This window comes from Chenopodium album, chromosome 7 (assembly GCF_948465745.1).
Source record: "Chenopodium album chromosome 7, dcCheAlbu1.1, whole genome shotgun sequence".
Lineage (NCBI taxonomy): Eukaryota > Viridiplantae > Streptophyta > Magnoliopsida > Caryophyllales > Amaranthaceae > Chenopodium > Chenopodium album.
The window spans coordinates 16,258,308-16,275,474 of NC_137840.1; the positions used below are offsets into that span (position 1 = coordinate 16,258,308).

The 17,167-nt window shown below is 38.6% G+C and overlaps 1 long non-coding RNA gene and 2 pseudogenes across 3 annotated transcripts; 1 reads left to right on the forward strand and 2 right to left on the reverse strand.

Annotated features, from left to right (window-relative positions):
* Positions 1 to 4,254: 4,254 nt before the first annotated feature.
* LOC145640952 (uncharacterized) lies at positions 4,255 to 8,390 on the reverse strand. Of its 3 annotated transcripts, XR_014115033.1 has the most exons (5): positions 7,912 to 8,390; positions 6,372 to 6,502; positions 5,703 to 5,789; positions 5,541 to 5,608; positions 4,255 to 5,375 (listed from the first exon to the last, which is right to left on the reverse strand). It is a non-coding gene; the product is annotated as an uncharacterized LOC145640952 (long non-coding RNA). The 3 variants fall into 3 exon arrangements; XR_014115034.1 differs by lacking the exon at positions 6,372 to 6,502 and having other exon boundaries at positions 4,255 to 5,307; XR_014115032.1 differs by lacking the exon at positions 6,372 to 6,502.
* A 1,862-nt stretch (positions 8,391 to 10,252) lies between these two features.
* LOC145640054 (uncharacterized) overlaps positions 10,253 to 17,167 on the reverse strand; it is a 198,152-nt pseudogene continuing 191,237 nt past the window's right edge.
* LOC145641290 (small nucleolar RNA R71) lies at positions 15,251 to 15,348 on the forward strand (annotated as a pseudogene).

A 17,167-nucleotide genomic window follows, 5' to 3' on the forward strand; every position in this document is an offset into this window, starting at 1 on the left:
GCTCCGATGCCGCTGTTAAGGTTTGGTGAGTTTGACTCACCGCGGAAACAAACCCCGACCCAAAGAACCGCTCGCAATAATTAAAATCATAAAGCATAAATAAATAAACACAAAGAAAAGATAACGAATCTTACCCTCAAAGCGAGCTTCGCCCAAAAACCGGGGCTCTTACTTGAAAGCTACGAGCACGTCAAGCGCCGCGCCTCCGACGGTATCCACCCACAAAAAGGCGAACACAACTTTAAGGTCTACTACCTGGGGGTTAGCGAGATCCGACCAAAACCCGAGTGTTATATGAGTTTAAGAGTTTTTCCAATATTATGGAATGCTCTATTTAACTCCCACTCAAGCATCATTTCCAATGCCCAAAGTTGGGTATTTATAGGGAATGATGGGAGTATGAAAATCTCTCCCATCAATGTGGGACAATGAGATTTTCTCATTTTATTTTAAAGCTAAAATAAAATTATTAAGCAAACTAGTAATAAATCAACAAGTGTCAAGTATACATGAGAGAGTAGGTGAGGACCACTTGGAGATGGGGACCAAACTTGCTCCCCACTCTCTCCCTCACCTTGTGCCACATGGCAATCCCAATTAATCCCATATTCCAACCTTCCCTTTATTCACGACACTATGGCCCGAGCCAAGCCACGAGCCAAGCCCGAGCCTGGCCCGCACCCAGCCCGTACTTGGCCCGAGCCCAGCCCGCACCTGTTGCTGTTGTGGCATGGTGCGGCTGCGGCTGCTGCTGTGCCTAGCCGCGGCTGGCCGTGGCTGCCAGCACGGTGCGCCGGCTCGTCTTGCCCTTAGCATTCGGATGCTCGGGGCACTCCGATGCTAGGGGTATTTTTGGGAATATTGTTAATTTATTATTATTTTGCGCGTCTCGTCTTTTAATATTTAGACTCGACTTTCGACGATCGGTTTCGACGCTCTAAGCTCAAATTACCGATGTCTAATTATTTAACACTCGGGCGACGAATTAATTTCTTCCGAATTAATTCGTCGAGTTGGTTCGCATATATTTGCTTGGGTGTGACCCGAAGGGTTCAGTCAAGATTAAGCTGTAATATTAATTATATTAATATTACTGATCGGAAGCGGCCTCCACCCAGGCATTCCGATCACTTGACCTTGCTAAATATATTAGCTTTCTAATAATTCTGAACCCACTATCAGAATAATACACTTGTTCGAAGGACACTATTCCTTTCAGTCGTATATGTCGATGACATTTTGCTCATTGGAAATAGCATTCCGTTGTTAGAGTCTGTAAAGGCTTGGCTCGGGAAATGTTTTTCAATGAAAGGCTTGGGAGAGGCTTAGTACATACTAGGCATCAAGATCTATAGGGATAGATCAAAGAGGATGATAGGAATGAGTCAAAGTACTTACATCGATAAGGTACTAGCTCGATTCCAAATGGAAGGAGCCAAGAGAGGGCACCTACCCATGTCATATGGCCTAACCATAAGCAAGAAGCAGTGTCCAAAGACACCTGATGAGCGAGAAAGGATGAGTCGTATTCCATATGCTTCGCTTATTGGATCGATCATGTATGCCATGATATGTACTAGGCTGGATGTATCGTATGCCTTGAGTGCTATGAGCCGATACCAATCAGACCCCGGAGAGGCGCATTGGTCTGCGGCCAAGAATATTCTAAACTACCTGAAAAGGAACAAGGATAAATTCCTGGTCTATGGCGATAAAGATGAATTGGTTGTTGAGGGATATACCGACGCAAGCTTCCAGACAGATAGAGACGACTCCAAGTCACAATCCGGATACATATTCTATCTCAATGGAGGAGCGTTTAGTTGGAAGAGTGCAAAGCAAAGCACAACCGCTGATTTTACAACTAAAGTCGAGTACTTGGCAGCGTCTAAGGCAGCGAATGAGGCAGTTTGGATTCGCAAGTTCATTGATGAACTTGGTGTTGTACCCTCCATCAAGGGTCCAATAGACCTCCATTGTGACAACAATGGAGCTATTGCTCAGGCTAGAGAGCCACGAGAACATCAGAAGGTCAAACATGTCAAGAGGCGATTTCACATGATTCGAGAATGGAAGACATTGGGTGAAATCAGAATTTGCAAAGTGGGAACGGATGACAATGTAGCCAATCCACTTACTAAACCCTTGTCTCAAGTGAAGCACAACAAACACATTGAGGCAATGGGAATCAAGCATGTCGCGAACTGGCTTTGATTTCCATATTATAGTGTTTTAATTAAATTTTGGACAATGTTAATGTAAAGCACTATGATGAACCATTCAGTTTTTGAAGTAATTAAATTTTTCATGCAATTTAAATCACTCCGTCTCTATTTAATTGTGGTTTAGTATTAAATAATGATTCCATTCAATTTTAATAAATATACAAAATAGGGTTTCAAGTCAATGGCTTGGATAAAGAAACACCTATTAAGTGAACATTGAATATTTTAATCGAAAATTACCCCTAATCAAGGTCATATTTTTGTGGACGATTAATGACCATTAGAGATTAGTGTTTAGTATGATTTATAGCACCGTTTCTTGTGCTATGAGGATATAAATTATTTACATAGGTATTTGTTTAAAACCATACTGGATCGACCTATGAGAATACTTTAAGAGATTTAAAAATCGTCATAAGTATTTTTCTTATTATTACTATCGGAACTCTTTTCCTTGACCATGAGTAGTGGGAGGTCTCTTGTTTGATACTAGTCCGCTTTGGTATCCGCCAAACGTCTGCCGTAACTAAGGATTATAACGAAAGATATCGGGCGGCTAGGTCCTCTTAGTAAGAGAAGCTACATTGCAAGACTAGAAATGTCCCCCTACTAACAATAGGGAACATGTCTTGTTGTTTACAAGGCCTCTCGAAGAGCGAGCCTGTGAAAATGCATGGCCGTGCTCAAATGGATTTTAGAAATCATCTGCTTATTGACAGTCAAACTTGGATTTCGAGAAACACTTCTGGACGTAACAGAGATGACGAGTAATCTTACTCTGTAGTTCATGAAGAGACATGAAGAGACATAGGAAAGGGGCTATACACTAAATGCACACTTGTCCAGAAGGACAAGTGGGAGATTGAAAGGAATGGTGTCCTTCGAACAAGTGTATTATTCTGATAGCGGGTTCAGAATTATTAGAAAGCTAATACATTCAGTAAGGTCAAGTGATCGGAATGCCTTGGTGAAGGCCGCTTCCAATCAGTAATATTAATATAATTAATATTACATCTTAATCTTGATTGAACCCTTCGAGTCACACCCAAGCAAAATATACGAACTGACTCGACAAATTAATTCAGAAGAAATTAATTCGTCGCCTGAGTGTTAAATATTTAGACGTCGATAATTCGAGCTTGGAGCGTCGAAACCGATCGTCGGAAGTCGAGTCAAAAATAATAAAAAGACGAGACGCACAAAATAATAATAAATTGGCCATATTCCCAAAATACCCCTAGCATCGAAATGTCCCGAGCATCCGAATGCTAGGGGAAAAAATGTCCAAGCATAGGTGGCTAGCAAGCGCACCAAGCCGAGTCTAGCATGGTTGGCTAGGTGCGTGCTAGCGCACCGTGCTAGCAGCCACGCACAACAGCAGCTAGCAGCCGCGTGCACGTGGTGCGTGCAGCAGCTAGCTGCCGCAATCTAGGCGTGCTAGCAGCGCACGCACTAGAAGCCACGCACAGCAGCAAGCCCGCACCAAGTGCGTGGCTTGCGCGCACAGCAGCCGTCCGCATCTTGGTGCGGGGCTGGGCTCTGGCTGGGCTCGTGTCTGGGCCATAGGGGCGGTCACTATGGGGAAGCTTGAGGAATATGGGAGCAAGTGGGTAAGGACAAGAAATATAATCAAGGTCATATTTTTAATCGAAAATTACCCCTAATCAAGGTCATATTTTTGTGGACGATTAATGACCATTAGAGATTAGTGTGTAGTATGATTTATAGCACCGTTTCTTGTGCTATGAGGATATACGTCCAAATTTTTTACGAAGTGTCGAATTTTGTAATTTTGGCGCACTTTCTCAAGTTTATCGACACTTTTTTGTGTCTAAAACCTCAAGTTTTGCGACGCTTTATTGTGTCCATTATCTTATATATTAGATGTTTTTTATTTTGGCGACGCTTATTTCTGTCTATATTCTCATTGTTTGTGACTTTTTTTTGTACAGATTCTTTACAAAAATATCTAGAATATAATTACCTAAAAATTATTTCACACTAACAATTTACTAGTATTACCAATATATACACGGCAAAATAAAGCCAGTTTTTTTTATTGCATATAAATATGTTATAGTACATGTACAATATCTTATTGTAATGAGTTTTCTATTAGGTAGTACAAGAAATATAATTCCAACCTATACTTCATTCAACACTAGTACTAGTGAAACAAATCTGCTCATTTCTTCACAAAAAAAAAAAAAAAAAAAAAAAAAAAAAAAAAAAAATACTTTAATCGATCTCCAATTAGTTGCTCCTTAATCTGCTTGCAAGGAGCGTAAAGCAAAGTTCATATTGTTTCAAATCATTGTTGGCCTTGAATTCACAGCACACCCTTTGATGTTTGTAGATCCTTCGGTAGGAACTAAGTGATTTAGTGTGGCCCGGGAAGACAGACAACAACATCATCATGGACCAACAACATCAGCAACAATATTATGGAGCAACAACGCAAGGTGGAGCGACAACAGTGTGATCAGCATCCTGCAACAACAACATCAATCTTTCTACAATTTATTGTTCTAATTTTGGTGCTATAAGTGTTAAGAAGGAACAAGGATGTTGAGAAATATCGATGAGAAAATCTAGTTGAATAGTGGAGATGCATTACCAAGACAATAGATGGGATATTCCACTCAGATATCCCCACACAACCATTTATATTTCACATCGACCAGCTCAAACTGAGTCTTAAACTCATTATTATGAAGAACGCAACTCCAGAAGATAAAATACAAGGAAAAAAGAGCTAGATAGCCAACATGATAACATGTACAATTTTTAAATAGTTACAGCACAATATCACTACAAATTACTATATGCAAAACATCATATTTTCAGCAAACTCAGATGAATACATCAAGGCTAAGCCTAGTACTTAAAACTTGTTTGATAACTTCACTACTATCATGCCTATAAAAGAAGAAGCCTTTATTGTTGACCAATTGCACATTAATAAAATAAAAAAAAAATTAAAAAACCAAAGGTCTAGGCAACAAATTACAGGTTACCTTATCAGGACGGATCCCCCTCTTGAATCATTAGGCAAATATCTATGTTAGAAATCAACCTTGAACTGAAGAAGCACCAAAAGTGATGGTGTTGGGAGCATCACATCAGTTTTGAGTAATTTAATCATTTAAACTGAAGATAGACATTAAAATAGTAATATAAATATGCATTACTATAAGGCAATAACTAGAAGCCACCCTCTTGTTTCAGAATAAGGGTATTCAAGCATAAGAAATCAGCAATTAAACTGATGATAGAAATTTAACTCAAGGGAGAGAAAACAAAAGATTGAGGCACCTTTGTAGGGCAATTTGCCTCTATAAACGTTTTAGCAAGCTGAGCAGCATCTGAATTCGATGTTACACCTTCAAAATAAAGAAAAAAAGAATAGAAAACAATCATTAAAAGAAGCTGAGTTTAGTCGTTTGGAAAATCTTTCTACTAGAGCTCTAGAAGCACCTCCAATTAATACAAGGCCATCTAGCTTCAAAGTTGTGCACGAAGCTAGTGCAGCATTAATTTGCTCAGTTGAACCTTCTGTACCACCTGCAAGAGGCAAAAAGTACAATGGCTTTAGTAAATATCCTTTCTAATATGGCCACCAAGGCTCTTGCAAGAAAAATATTTTTTTACAAAATCCAAGAGATAAATCCTACTCCAATGCAGTTGTGATCAAACATCTACAACTTACATAGACTAGCTACAAGAAAATAAAATCACTCTATTGTCCATGTCACATTCTACATCCCAGTTCTCCGCTTCTCATAAAAGAGAACCATATATAAAGTAATGTCATAAACAACTTTATGCAAAAACATTAACATAAAGGGATATGCAGCCTCCACTCAAGAGATACCAATCAATTGTCTACACATATCCTATGGATGTAACCAACAACTGCACAGACAAAACATGGTGAACCACACTGAAGGACTGTAGCAACAAGGACATTAATGTTTCTACAACTTATATTTCTAATTTTGATGTTATTTGTGTTTAGCAGAAACAAGTGATGTTGAGAAATATCGATGAAAAATTCTAGTTGAACTAGAATTTGTTTCACAAAAATGTAAAGCTCAAAATTAAACACCGCAAAGATCAATCTTATGTACAAGAAATGCAATTTACCATAACTCTTCGGCAAAGTAGAGTTTTCAGCCTACAATTCTATGTAATAAGCCAGCCTCTCAGTTAGGAAAATCTTGGAGTTGATATAACAGTTACAGTGTAGTCCTCAAGCTGTAATACTTATGGCATGTCTAAACAAAAATAAAGGCAAAACACTACCCAAAATTAAAAACGGTTTACAATAATAGGAACATAGGGAGCAGAAACAATTGGAACAAGCAAGCACTTCAAACAAGTAGCATAGTTATAACGAAAGCAATATTTGAACAATAAATGCAAATCAATACAGCCAAAATAATGAAGCTGAGTATTTTAGAATCTAACACTAAATCTGAAATAATTCATCTACAACTAAATAAAAGATTATCACCAAGAACTCTTCTTATTTAGAAAATTGAATTCATCCCAGCTAAGTTGAGAAATCACCAATAATAAATCACATCAAAGGAAAAAATAGAAAGCAAAGTTTCATATCAATTTCAGATATTACTACTCCCTAATCACCTATTAAGTTTATTAAGCTACGTAGCAAAAGCAAAACTATTACACTTATTTAATTAATTTAGAGAAAAAACTCTATGTAAAAGAATAAAAGAGGGGTTAAGTAGTGAGCATATTGAAATTTAAATATCAGTCAAATACAATCAAATTCCACTAAACTAATCACCTCTTGTGGAAATGAATCAAAGTATACTTGCTCTATCCAATTAGAATGATTAAGTCTAGCTATCAAACGGGCATTAGTAAAAAAAATTAGCATAGCCAACTGAAGTGATAACGGTTTAACACATAATCCGAATTTCCATCGATCATAGAAATTTAACAACCCTTCATTATATCAATCCACATTAAATCACCAACCATATGAAACAAAGCCACATTGAATAATAACTTAACCAACCCAACACTATCTAGATTTGGTTGATTGAATCAAAACTAATATTAATTCAATTAATAAGCGCAATTTAATCGAACATATAAATCTTCTACAGTGAACTTTTATAAATTGAGTTAAGGATGGAACTTGTAGTGAGTACTCTACTACACCACCTAATCGTATAATATGTTGTTGTTCAAGGAACTTAAGTTATTTTCTTATCCCAAATAACTATTGCCACCAAGATCAAATAAGCTAATTAATACAACTTCTTACACGATTTATCTATATACAACTAATTTGTCAAATTACAAGCTCCATTAATTTCTAGCAATGTAAGCTCACGGAATCAAAATCATAGAATTTTAATAACATTTAAGTATAAGAAAACTAATAAACATATAGAAGTCATAGAAAAGAAGCACTTCGACTAAATTATGCTTCAAACAGCACTAAGCCCATCAAAATTGCGCTTCAGCTGTAATAAAAGGCTAATTTTTAAAAATTGAATTAAAAAAGTAGCACAAAAAAAACCCTATAATATCTATTGTTCATGAATCAAACTCATAAATGAGCATAACTTTTTAACATTATTAAAAAATAAAATTAAAAAACAAATCCACGAAACTAGAAAAAAAATTGAATCCAAAAAAGAAAGGATACCTCATTATTATCAGTAGTAAAAGAGACAAAATTGGTTTCAATTGTAGATGAAGATCTGGATTTGAAATTGCTATACCTCAATGCTAAATTGATTCAGAGATACGAAGATCTGAAATTTCAATTGATGTACCTCATTTCAAAATTAAATCAAAGGGGCTATCTAAACTCGAAATTGATTAAGAGAGATTCAAACATTTGAATTTGAAACTGATGTAGAGTACCTCATTCGAGATTGATTAGTATAGAAACAAAGATCTGGATTTAAAATTCATGGCTCATTGAGTAGGTTTGTACTCTGAATGGAAGAGAGAAGAATAGTCAGGGTTTGTGTTTATGTTCAGTCGTTCGTTTTTCCCTAAATACGACAGTCGTGGGTTTTTTATTCACGTGTAAGCACGTGCTAGTTGCTCTCGACGCTTTTTAGAGTTGAAAATTAGTTTCGACCCTGAAAAGCGTCGCGAATACACGCATAGTATGAATATTAGTTGATGTTCCTTACCTAGCGTTGAGGGTTTAGCATCGAAAAAGCACTCGTTTTATAGTAGTGACATGTGGCACAAGGAGAGTATTGAGTGGGGAGAAAGTATGGTCCCCTACTCTCCATGTGGTCCTCACCAACCCATTTCACATGGTAATGCCACTTGTAGATTTATTATTAGTTTGCAATTTTAATTTAATTTAGCTTTAAATTAATTTGTGGAATTTCATGATCCCACATTGATGGGATAGAAATTCCCACTCATACTTTCCTCTATAAATACCAACCTTGGGATTTGGAGTAAAGTGCTTGAGTGTGAGTTAGAAAGAGCATTCCATATTTTGGAAAAACTCTTAAACTCCATTAACACATGGGTTTTGGTCGGACCTTGCTAACTCCAAGGTAGCGGACCTAAAAAGTCGTGTTCGTCCTTTGTAGGTGAATACCGTTGGAGGCACGGCATTTGCGGTGCTCAAGGCTTTCAAGTAAGAGCCCGTTTTGAGAGGGCGAAGCTCGCTTCAAGGGTATGATTCGTTCTTCCTTTTCTTGTGTTTATTTATTTATCCTTTATGGTTTTATTAATTATGAGTGGTTCCTTGGGTCGAGGTTGTTTCCGCGGTGAGTCGAACTCACCAAACCCCAACAGAATCATGGTCCGTCTGGACATGTACTTCTTCCAGAGGTCGGGTGGTCTCTGGAGGCGGCACATGATTATCTTGAGAAGCCATCTTAGAGGTACTCTCCCCACAGAAGGCACCAAATGTTTCAGGGTTTTTTGTGTCCCTTGGGAGAGTTACAGCTCAAGACTGGATTCACAAGGTTGCCTGTACCTGCAAAACAAATGTACCGCCGGATGTTCAGTGGTCCGCCTCCGAAGAGTAAAGGGTTCGGATTAAAATGTGCGAAAATTAAGTTATCTGCTCGGATTCCAAACTGAGGTGTTGTCTGTTTCTTGAGAACGACAGCTCAAAATTAATTGCAATAATTAATGTAACGTTGTTCCCATAAAAGAGGGAATTGTCCCTATTTATAGGGTCTTTTGGGGAAGTGTGCCCTCCCTAGGGTTTTATTACCTAGGGATTAGGGCACGCCGTTTTGCGGCGCCTCAAAGTTTTGGCCTTTAAAGGCCGCCATTTCAGTAGTGAAATCTGAGTGACACGTGTCGCTCATCTTAAGAGGCCATTTGGGCGTCTCTTAGGGCGACACACGTCGCTCTTTTATTGGTCCACTTTTGATCATCAAATACCCCAAATCAAGGGCAGTATCTGCCTAACACGTGTCACCATCTGAAAGGTCCAAGGGGGCACCCCTTCTAGTGACACATGTCAGGCTCTGGTTGAGCCACTTGGCCGGGTATAAAATACCCAAAACAGAGTGCGCTTAAGGGGAACGCAGCAGGCTGGAGCGCCCACTCCAGCCATTAGCGCGCCCGCACCCGCGCCCTTCTAGGTTGTCTTGAGCTTGATCAAAATATGGTGCGCACAGCGGTGCACACAATATCCATGATGATGATCGACACTAACTTGGAAAGTAACTAAATCCATTTTCAGCGGCTTCAACATCCACAAATCATGTGCCCACCAACTTGAACCCACCAAAGCTCTAATATAATCCTCCCAATCCTTCCAACAAGTTCAAGGAGACTTCTATTTTCAAAAATTTGCTACCAACATTTCTTGGAAATTATCCTCCATCTTCTCGAAGCTACCTTAAATCACAAATAACAAAGAAAAGAGGTTAGTATAAAAGTAACAAGAAGATAAAAAAATAAAATCAAATAAGGAAATGGAAAGAAAGTTAGAAATTTGGATTGGCTCCCGAGAAGCGCTTATTTAACGTCATTAGCTTGTCGTTCCCCACCCCTCAAGGTGGGTCATAGAGGGTCATATTATGAATGACTCGGACAAAAGCTCCATCATAGTAACGCTTTAGTCTATGGCCATTAACTTTGAAAGAGGGTGATGAGTCCATTGAAGAGATTTCCATAACTCCATTAGAAAAAAATTCTTGCACCGTGAAAGGACCACTCCATCTAGACATTAACTTTTCGGGGAACAATTTCATCTTGGAATTGTAGAGAGGTACCTTGTCGCCAACACAAAACTCTTTTTTCTCTATAAGCTTGTCATGACCTTCCTTAGAACGAGCTTTGTAATTTCTAGCACAATCATATGCATCAAGGCGAAGCTCCTCTAACTCATTAAGATCTAACCATCGTTGCTCTCCCGCACTTTCCAAGTCAAATTTGATTTTCTTAATTGCCCAAAGAGCACAATGTTCAATTTCCACCGGAAGGTGGCAAGATTTTCCATATACAAGACGATATGAAGTGGTGCCAATAGGTGTTTTAAATGCCGTTCGATATGCCCACAAAGTATCATCAAGTTTTTCCGCCCAATCCTTTCTGTTCCTAGCAACCGTCTTCTCAAGAATCAACTTGATTTGACGATTTAACACCTCAACTTGACCGCTTGTTTGAGGATGATAAGGGAGGCCGAAACATTGATGAACTCCATGCTTCTTTAACATTTTTCGAAAAGAATTGTGCACAAAATGTGAGCCATTATCACTAATCACCTCTTTGGGAACATCGAACCTTGGAAAAATGATCTTCTTAAACAATTTCAGCACCACCTTGTGGTCATTTGTTGGGGAGGCAATGGCTTCAACCCATTTTGAAACATAATCCACCGCCACAAGGATGTATTGGTTCCCATAGGAAGAAGGGAATTATCCCATGAAATCAATTCCCCAAACATAAAATACTTCCAACTCAAGGATTGGTTTTTTGAGGCATTTCATTAGGCCTTGAGATATTCCCGATGTGTTGGCATCGATCACATGTCTTAACAAAACCCCATGTGTCCTTAAATAGATGAGTCCACCACAAACCACTTTAAAGAATCTTAGTAGCGGTTTTAGAAACACCCATATGACCACCACTAGGATCCGAATGGCACATTTTCAACACACTTGGAACCTCCTCATTGGAACACAACGTCTAAGCAAACCATCAATTTCCCTTTTGTACAAGATGGGATAATCCCACAAATAATGCCTAACCTCTCTCTTGAGTTTCTTCTTTTGATTTTTGGAGAATGAAGGCGGGAACTCCCCACATGCAAGATAGCTCACCAAGTTGGCAAACCATGGAAATTCTTTTACATTAATGGCATACAAGGATTCTTCAAGCATCCTATCTTCAATTAGGGAACCATCATCTGGAACTTGAGAATTATCAAGGCGAGAAAGATGGTCCGTCACAACATTTTCCGCTCCCTTTTTATCTCTAATATCAATGTAAAAAGTTTGAAGTTCGAGCACCCAACGGATCAACCTTGGCTTTGATTCCTTCTTGGCAAAGAGATATTTAAGAGTCGCATGATCCATGAAAACAATAGTCTTAGAGCCCAATAAGTAACAACGGAACTTCTCAAAAGAATACATTATTGCCAAGAACTCCTTCTCTGTTGTTGTGTAGTTCCTTTGAGCTCCATTAAGAGTCTTTGACATATAATATATGACATGAAGATTTTTATCCACTCTTTGACCTAAACTCCTCCAATGGTTGTGTCACTAGCATCACACATCAATTTAAAAGGCAAATCCCACCTCGGGGCTTGAACAATTGGAGTAGAGATCAAAGCTTTCTTCAACTTGTTAAAAGCTTCCAAACATTTGTCATCAAACACAAATTCAACATCCTTTTGGAGAAGATCATTGAGAGGCTTTGCTATGAGAGAAAAGTCTTTGATAAACCTTCTATAGAACCTGGCATGTCCTAAAAATGATCTCACACCTTTCACATTAACCAGAGGTGGCAACTTCTCAATAACCTCAATCTTTGCCTTGTCCACCTCTGCCTTTGTGAGAAATCTTATGCCTAAGAACTATGCCTTCCTCAACCATGAAGTGACATTACTCCCAATTCAATACCAAATTCACCTTCTCACACCTAGCCTAACATTTCTCAAGATTTCTAAGGCATGCCTCAAAGGAAACTCCGCCTATGGAGAAGTCATCCATAAACACTTCCATCTCCTCCTCCAACATATTCCCAAAGATACTCATCATACATCGATGAAATGTTGCAGGAGCATTAAAAAGTCCAAATGGCATTCTCCCATAAGAAAATGTACCATATGGGCAAGTAAAAGTAGTCTTCTCTTGGTCATCGGGGTGGATAGGGATTTGGAAAAACCCCAAATAACCATCAAGAAAACAATAATACTTATGCCTTGTTAGTCTTTCTAGAATTTGATCAATAAAAGGAAGGGAAAATGATCTTTCTTGGTGGATGTGTTAGACGTCTATAGTCTATACACATTTGCCAACCCACCTTGTTGGGATAAGCTCACCCTTTTCATGCTTGGAGACGGTCATGCCTCCTTTCTTTGGAACGACATGAACGGGAGAGACCCACCTAGAGCTTGAGATGGGGAATATGATTCCCGCATCTAGAAGCTTAGTAATATCTTTCTTCACTACCTCCCCCATTTGGGGATGTAGATTCCGTTGTCGCTCAATAGAAGGAAGAGCGCCCTCCTCAAGGGTTATGTGGTGTGTGCATAAAGCGGGGCTTATACCCTTGATGTCATCAATGGTATATCCCAAAGCACCTTGGTGCCTTCTCAAAACATCACATAACTCTTGCTCTTGGATCTTGCTCAAAGATGCACTAACAATCACGAGATAAGTAGAATTTGGGCCTAAGAAATCATACCTAAGGTGTGATGGTAGAGGTTTGAGCTCTACCGTTGGAACACCTTTACCTACCTTGGTTGAGGCCACTTGCAAAGCTTCTTAGCTTGATCTTCATGCACAATTGCTCATCACTTCCTTCCAAGCTCTCATCAATGACTCTTTCAAGGAAAGCCATTTCTTTGCCATGCTCACCTATCTTTTCTTTGTTCAACAAAACACACTCAAGAGGATCATTAGAGGCGAGCAAGTGCTCTTTCATGGAATTCACAATGTCATCTAAAATTTTTATCCTCATACAATTCTCTAAAGAAGAAGAAGGGTATTGCATATTCTCATTCAAATCAAACGCAATCTTTTCTTCCCCCACCTTGAGAGAAATTTTAGCACTCTTGACATAAATCAAAGCTCTCGATGTTGCAAGAAAGGGTCTACCAAGAATGATGGGGATATTGGAATCTTCGTCCATATCAAGCACAACAAAATCTACCGAGATCAAAAATTTCCCTACCCTTAAAGGAACATTCTTTACCTTACCTTTTGGATTTTTAATGGACCTATCGGCTAATTGTAAGGTAATGTTGGTAGGTAAAATTTCTCCTAGCTCAAGTCTTTGATAGACCGAGTATGGCATAAGGCTAACACTAACTCTTAGGTCACACAAGGCATTATAAATTTGTGTCTTTTTAATAGCCTAAGGGACAGAAAAATTCCTGAGATCCTTCAACTTAAGCGGCATATTGTTCATTATGATGGCACTAAAATTCTCTATCAAGCTAACCGTTTGCGCCATATCACAAGTTCTCCTCCCACTCAAAATTTCATTAAGGAATTTTGCATAATTCAGCATTTTGTCAATGACATCGGTAAATGGGAGGGTAAGATGAAGTTGCCTAAGCATCTCTATGAATTTGCCAAATTGTGTATCTAATTTGTGCCTATTAAACTTTTGGGGGTATGGGAGCTTAGGCTTGATCACTTCTCTTACTTTCTCTCTTCCTTTCTCAATTGGTTTTACAACCTCATCTTCTTTCAAAGAGCTTCTTTATTCCTCATCCTCAACCAAATTCTCCTTAGTACTCTCATTACCCTCACTCTTCCTAGCCTCTACACTTTCAAGAATCCTACCAATCCTTGTCACTATGGAATTAATTGGTCTTTTAGGATCTACACCTTGAGATGATAGTGAAGAAGGGCTAGCATGCACTTTCAAAGCATTTTTCAATTGAGAAATTTGGTTCTCTAACATCTTTCTATAAGCCATCATGTCATTAAACTTCTTTTCACTAGATGACATTTAAGTGTTCAACACCTTGATTTGATTTTCAATGACATCCTCCAAGCTACAACTGCCACTTGAAGGAGATGATTGGCTATAAGAACTATCATATTGAATTTGAAACTTTGGGGTTAAACCGGGTGGGGGACCTTTTTTACCATGTTTTGAAAATTTCCCCTATTTTGATTGTTACTCTAATTTCCTCTAACTTGGTTTTGATTACCATAATCTTGATGGTTACAGTTGCCTTGGAAACCGCGATTTCCTTGGTTTCTATAACCCCCATTATGGTTATAATTATCAAAATTCCCATATCAAAATTCCCATTATATCTATGACCATCAAATCTAGGTAAAACATTATTATTAGACACAAAGTTCACATGGTCATTCTCATTGCCAACATAGTCATCACATCCATTAAAAGAAGCATTAGGACAACTAAAAGCATCATGGTCATATGATTCACACAAATCACAATACATACAAGCACTAGACATGTTGCTAGAAGAGGGAAAGGGATTTGAGTAGGGAAATATACCTCTCCCCTTATTTTGGGAGGGATGAACAGGTACTTTAGAAGAAGCACTCTCAAGCTTGGCCTTGATTGTGATCATTTCCTTTCCTAGTTCCGAGATTTGCGAAGACAAGCTGTTTATGGCATTGATGTGGTCAACCGAATACACTGAAACACCTCCTTTGCTTGTCAACTCTTTCTCCCCCTCTTTCCTATCCATGTAGTGTCTAACCATATCTTCAATTACATCCACTACTTCATCCTCCGTTTTATTCATGATAAGGCCTCCGGCACCAGCATCCATGCAGGACTTGCCTTAAGGACTCAAACCTCCATAGAAAATTTGAATGACTTGGTAAGTTGGAATCCCATGATGAGGGCATTCTCTTTGGTACTCCTTATACCTTTCCCACATCTCATAAAGATTCTCGCTCGGCTTTTGCTTGAAACCTTGAATGAGGGCTCTCGCCTCGGCCATCTTCTTTTGTGGATAGAAGAGGGATAAGAATTCCTTTGTAACTTCACCTCCTTGTCTAACCATTCTAAAGCACGCTCGATGAGAAAGAATGGGAAAATCTTTAGGCGGATGAATTCTTGAGAAACCCCGTTCACCTTAATTCTATTGCAATATTTCTTGAATTCCTTAAGGTGGTTGAGAGGGCTCTCATGCTTTGCACCGCTATATTGTCGCCTCTCAATCAAAGTAATCATGCCCCATCTTATCTCGAAATCATTTGCAGGTATCGTAGGTAGAGCAATCCCTCTCTCATACCTATAGGCTCTCGGAACTCCTAGTTCCTTTAATGACACTCTTGAATTTTCTCCCATGCTTCAATTGGCAATGGAGAACAACCACGTGCTCTATACACACAATCTCAAAAGAAACAATTAGTAGCACAGCTACAAATGTTGCCTAAAAGAAAGAAAATCTTTATGTATTTTTCAAATAAATGGAATAGACACGAGCAAAAATAGCAATCACCATGCCTTCCTCGGCAACGACGCCATTTTTGACACGAGGTAAACCTAGGTCGTTGGGGTCTAGATTTCCCGGCCAAAACAATATTTATAAAGCTAAACCAACCCGAGGTATAGGGTAAGTCTAGGTCAAATCCCAAGGGAAGGAGGGAGTGCTAAGGTTGATGCTAAGCTATTCCGAAAGCTAGAGAGTGGGTTGGTCTATACTAAGTTGAATCAATTTAATCGAACAACTACAAGAAAAGTATAAAGGATGATAGGGAATCGGGATTCACATGAACTCTCGATATACATGCTATTGGGAAGGAAATCGATCAATCATGCAAACGCGAAGGAAAGCAAGAAATTCAATCAAAATCACTCAAAAGGCTATTTCCTAGGGTCAAGCTAGATGTCTCTACAAATTACTCCAATAGGAAAATCATGAATTAAGCTTAATCAATAGTAATAGATTTCAAATCAATTGTTCGTGTCAATGAAACCTAATTTGCAATCTAGCACGATAGTTGAGGTTGATCACTCCTCAAGTTATCAAACACATGCACAAATTTCACTAACCAATGTAATCACAATGATGATTAATCATATTCCCCTAATTAATCATGAAATATTACATGTTCATGCTTCACCCTACCCCTAACAAGAAAACTACTCACTACTCATTGAAAATTCAAACAAGAAAGCTAAATCAATCACAAATTTCATCATCATCAAAGTAATCAAAATATGCTCAAATTTATCCAAATCTTATTAACCAAACAACAAGTAATTCAACTAAATTCAAAAATAAAACATCAAACATCAAATTGCATTAAATATAAAAAATAAGAAGATTTGACATAGCATTCATCAACATCATCAAGTTCCTCTCTCTAAAAATCCAAGAACAATCATCAAAATCTAGAGCTTCTTTCTTTAAAATTTCCACAATAATCTAATTTAATCTATTTTCTAATTAATTCCCTCTCTAAAATTAAGAAAAACTATATATAGTAAAACTAACTAAAGGGAAGTTAGTTAGATATTCCAAAAAGGACCTCAAAGAGTGTGGTCCCTCTCTTCCATGCCCGCCCGCTATAAAAAAGGGTACGGAACAGGGAGAAGAAGGGGACGCGGCCGCTCCAAGGTGGCGCGCGGCCGCGCAGCCGAGCTTGTCTTCGTGAGCTCGGGATGAGCCATGATGCTATAGGTAGTAAGAGCACTCTTGGTGGGTTCGACACCACTCCTTCATGCCCACACGGCATGAAAGCACAACCTTGATGAATAAACTCTTGAATTCCTTTGCTCTTGGACTTCAAATGGAG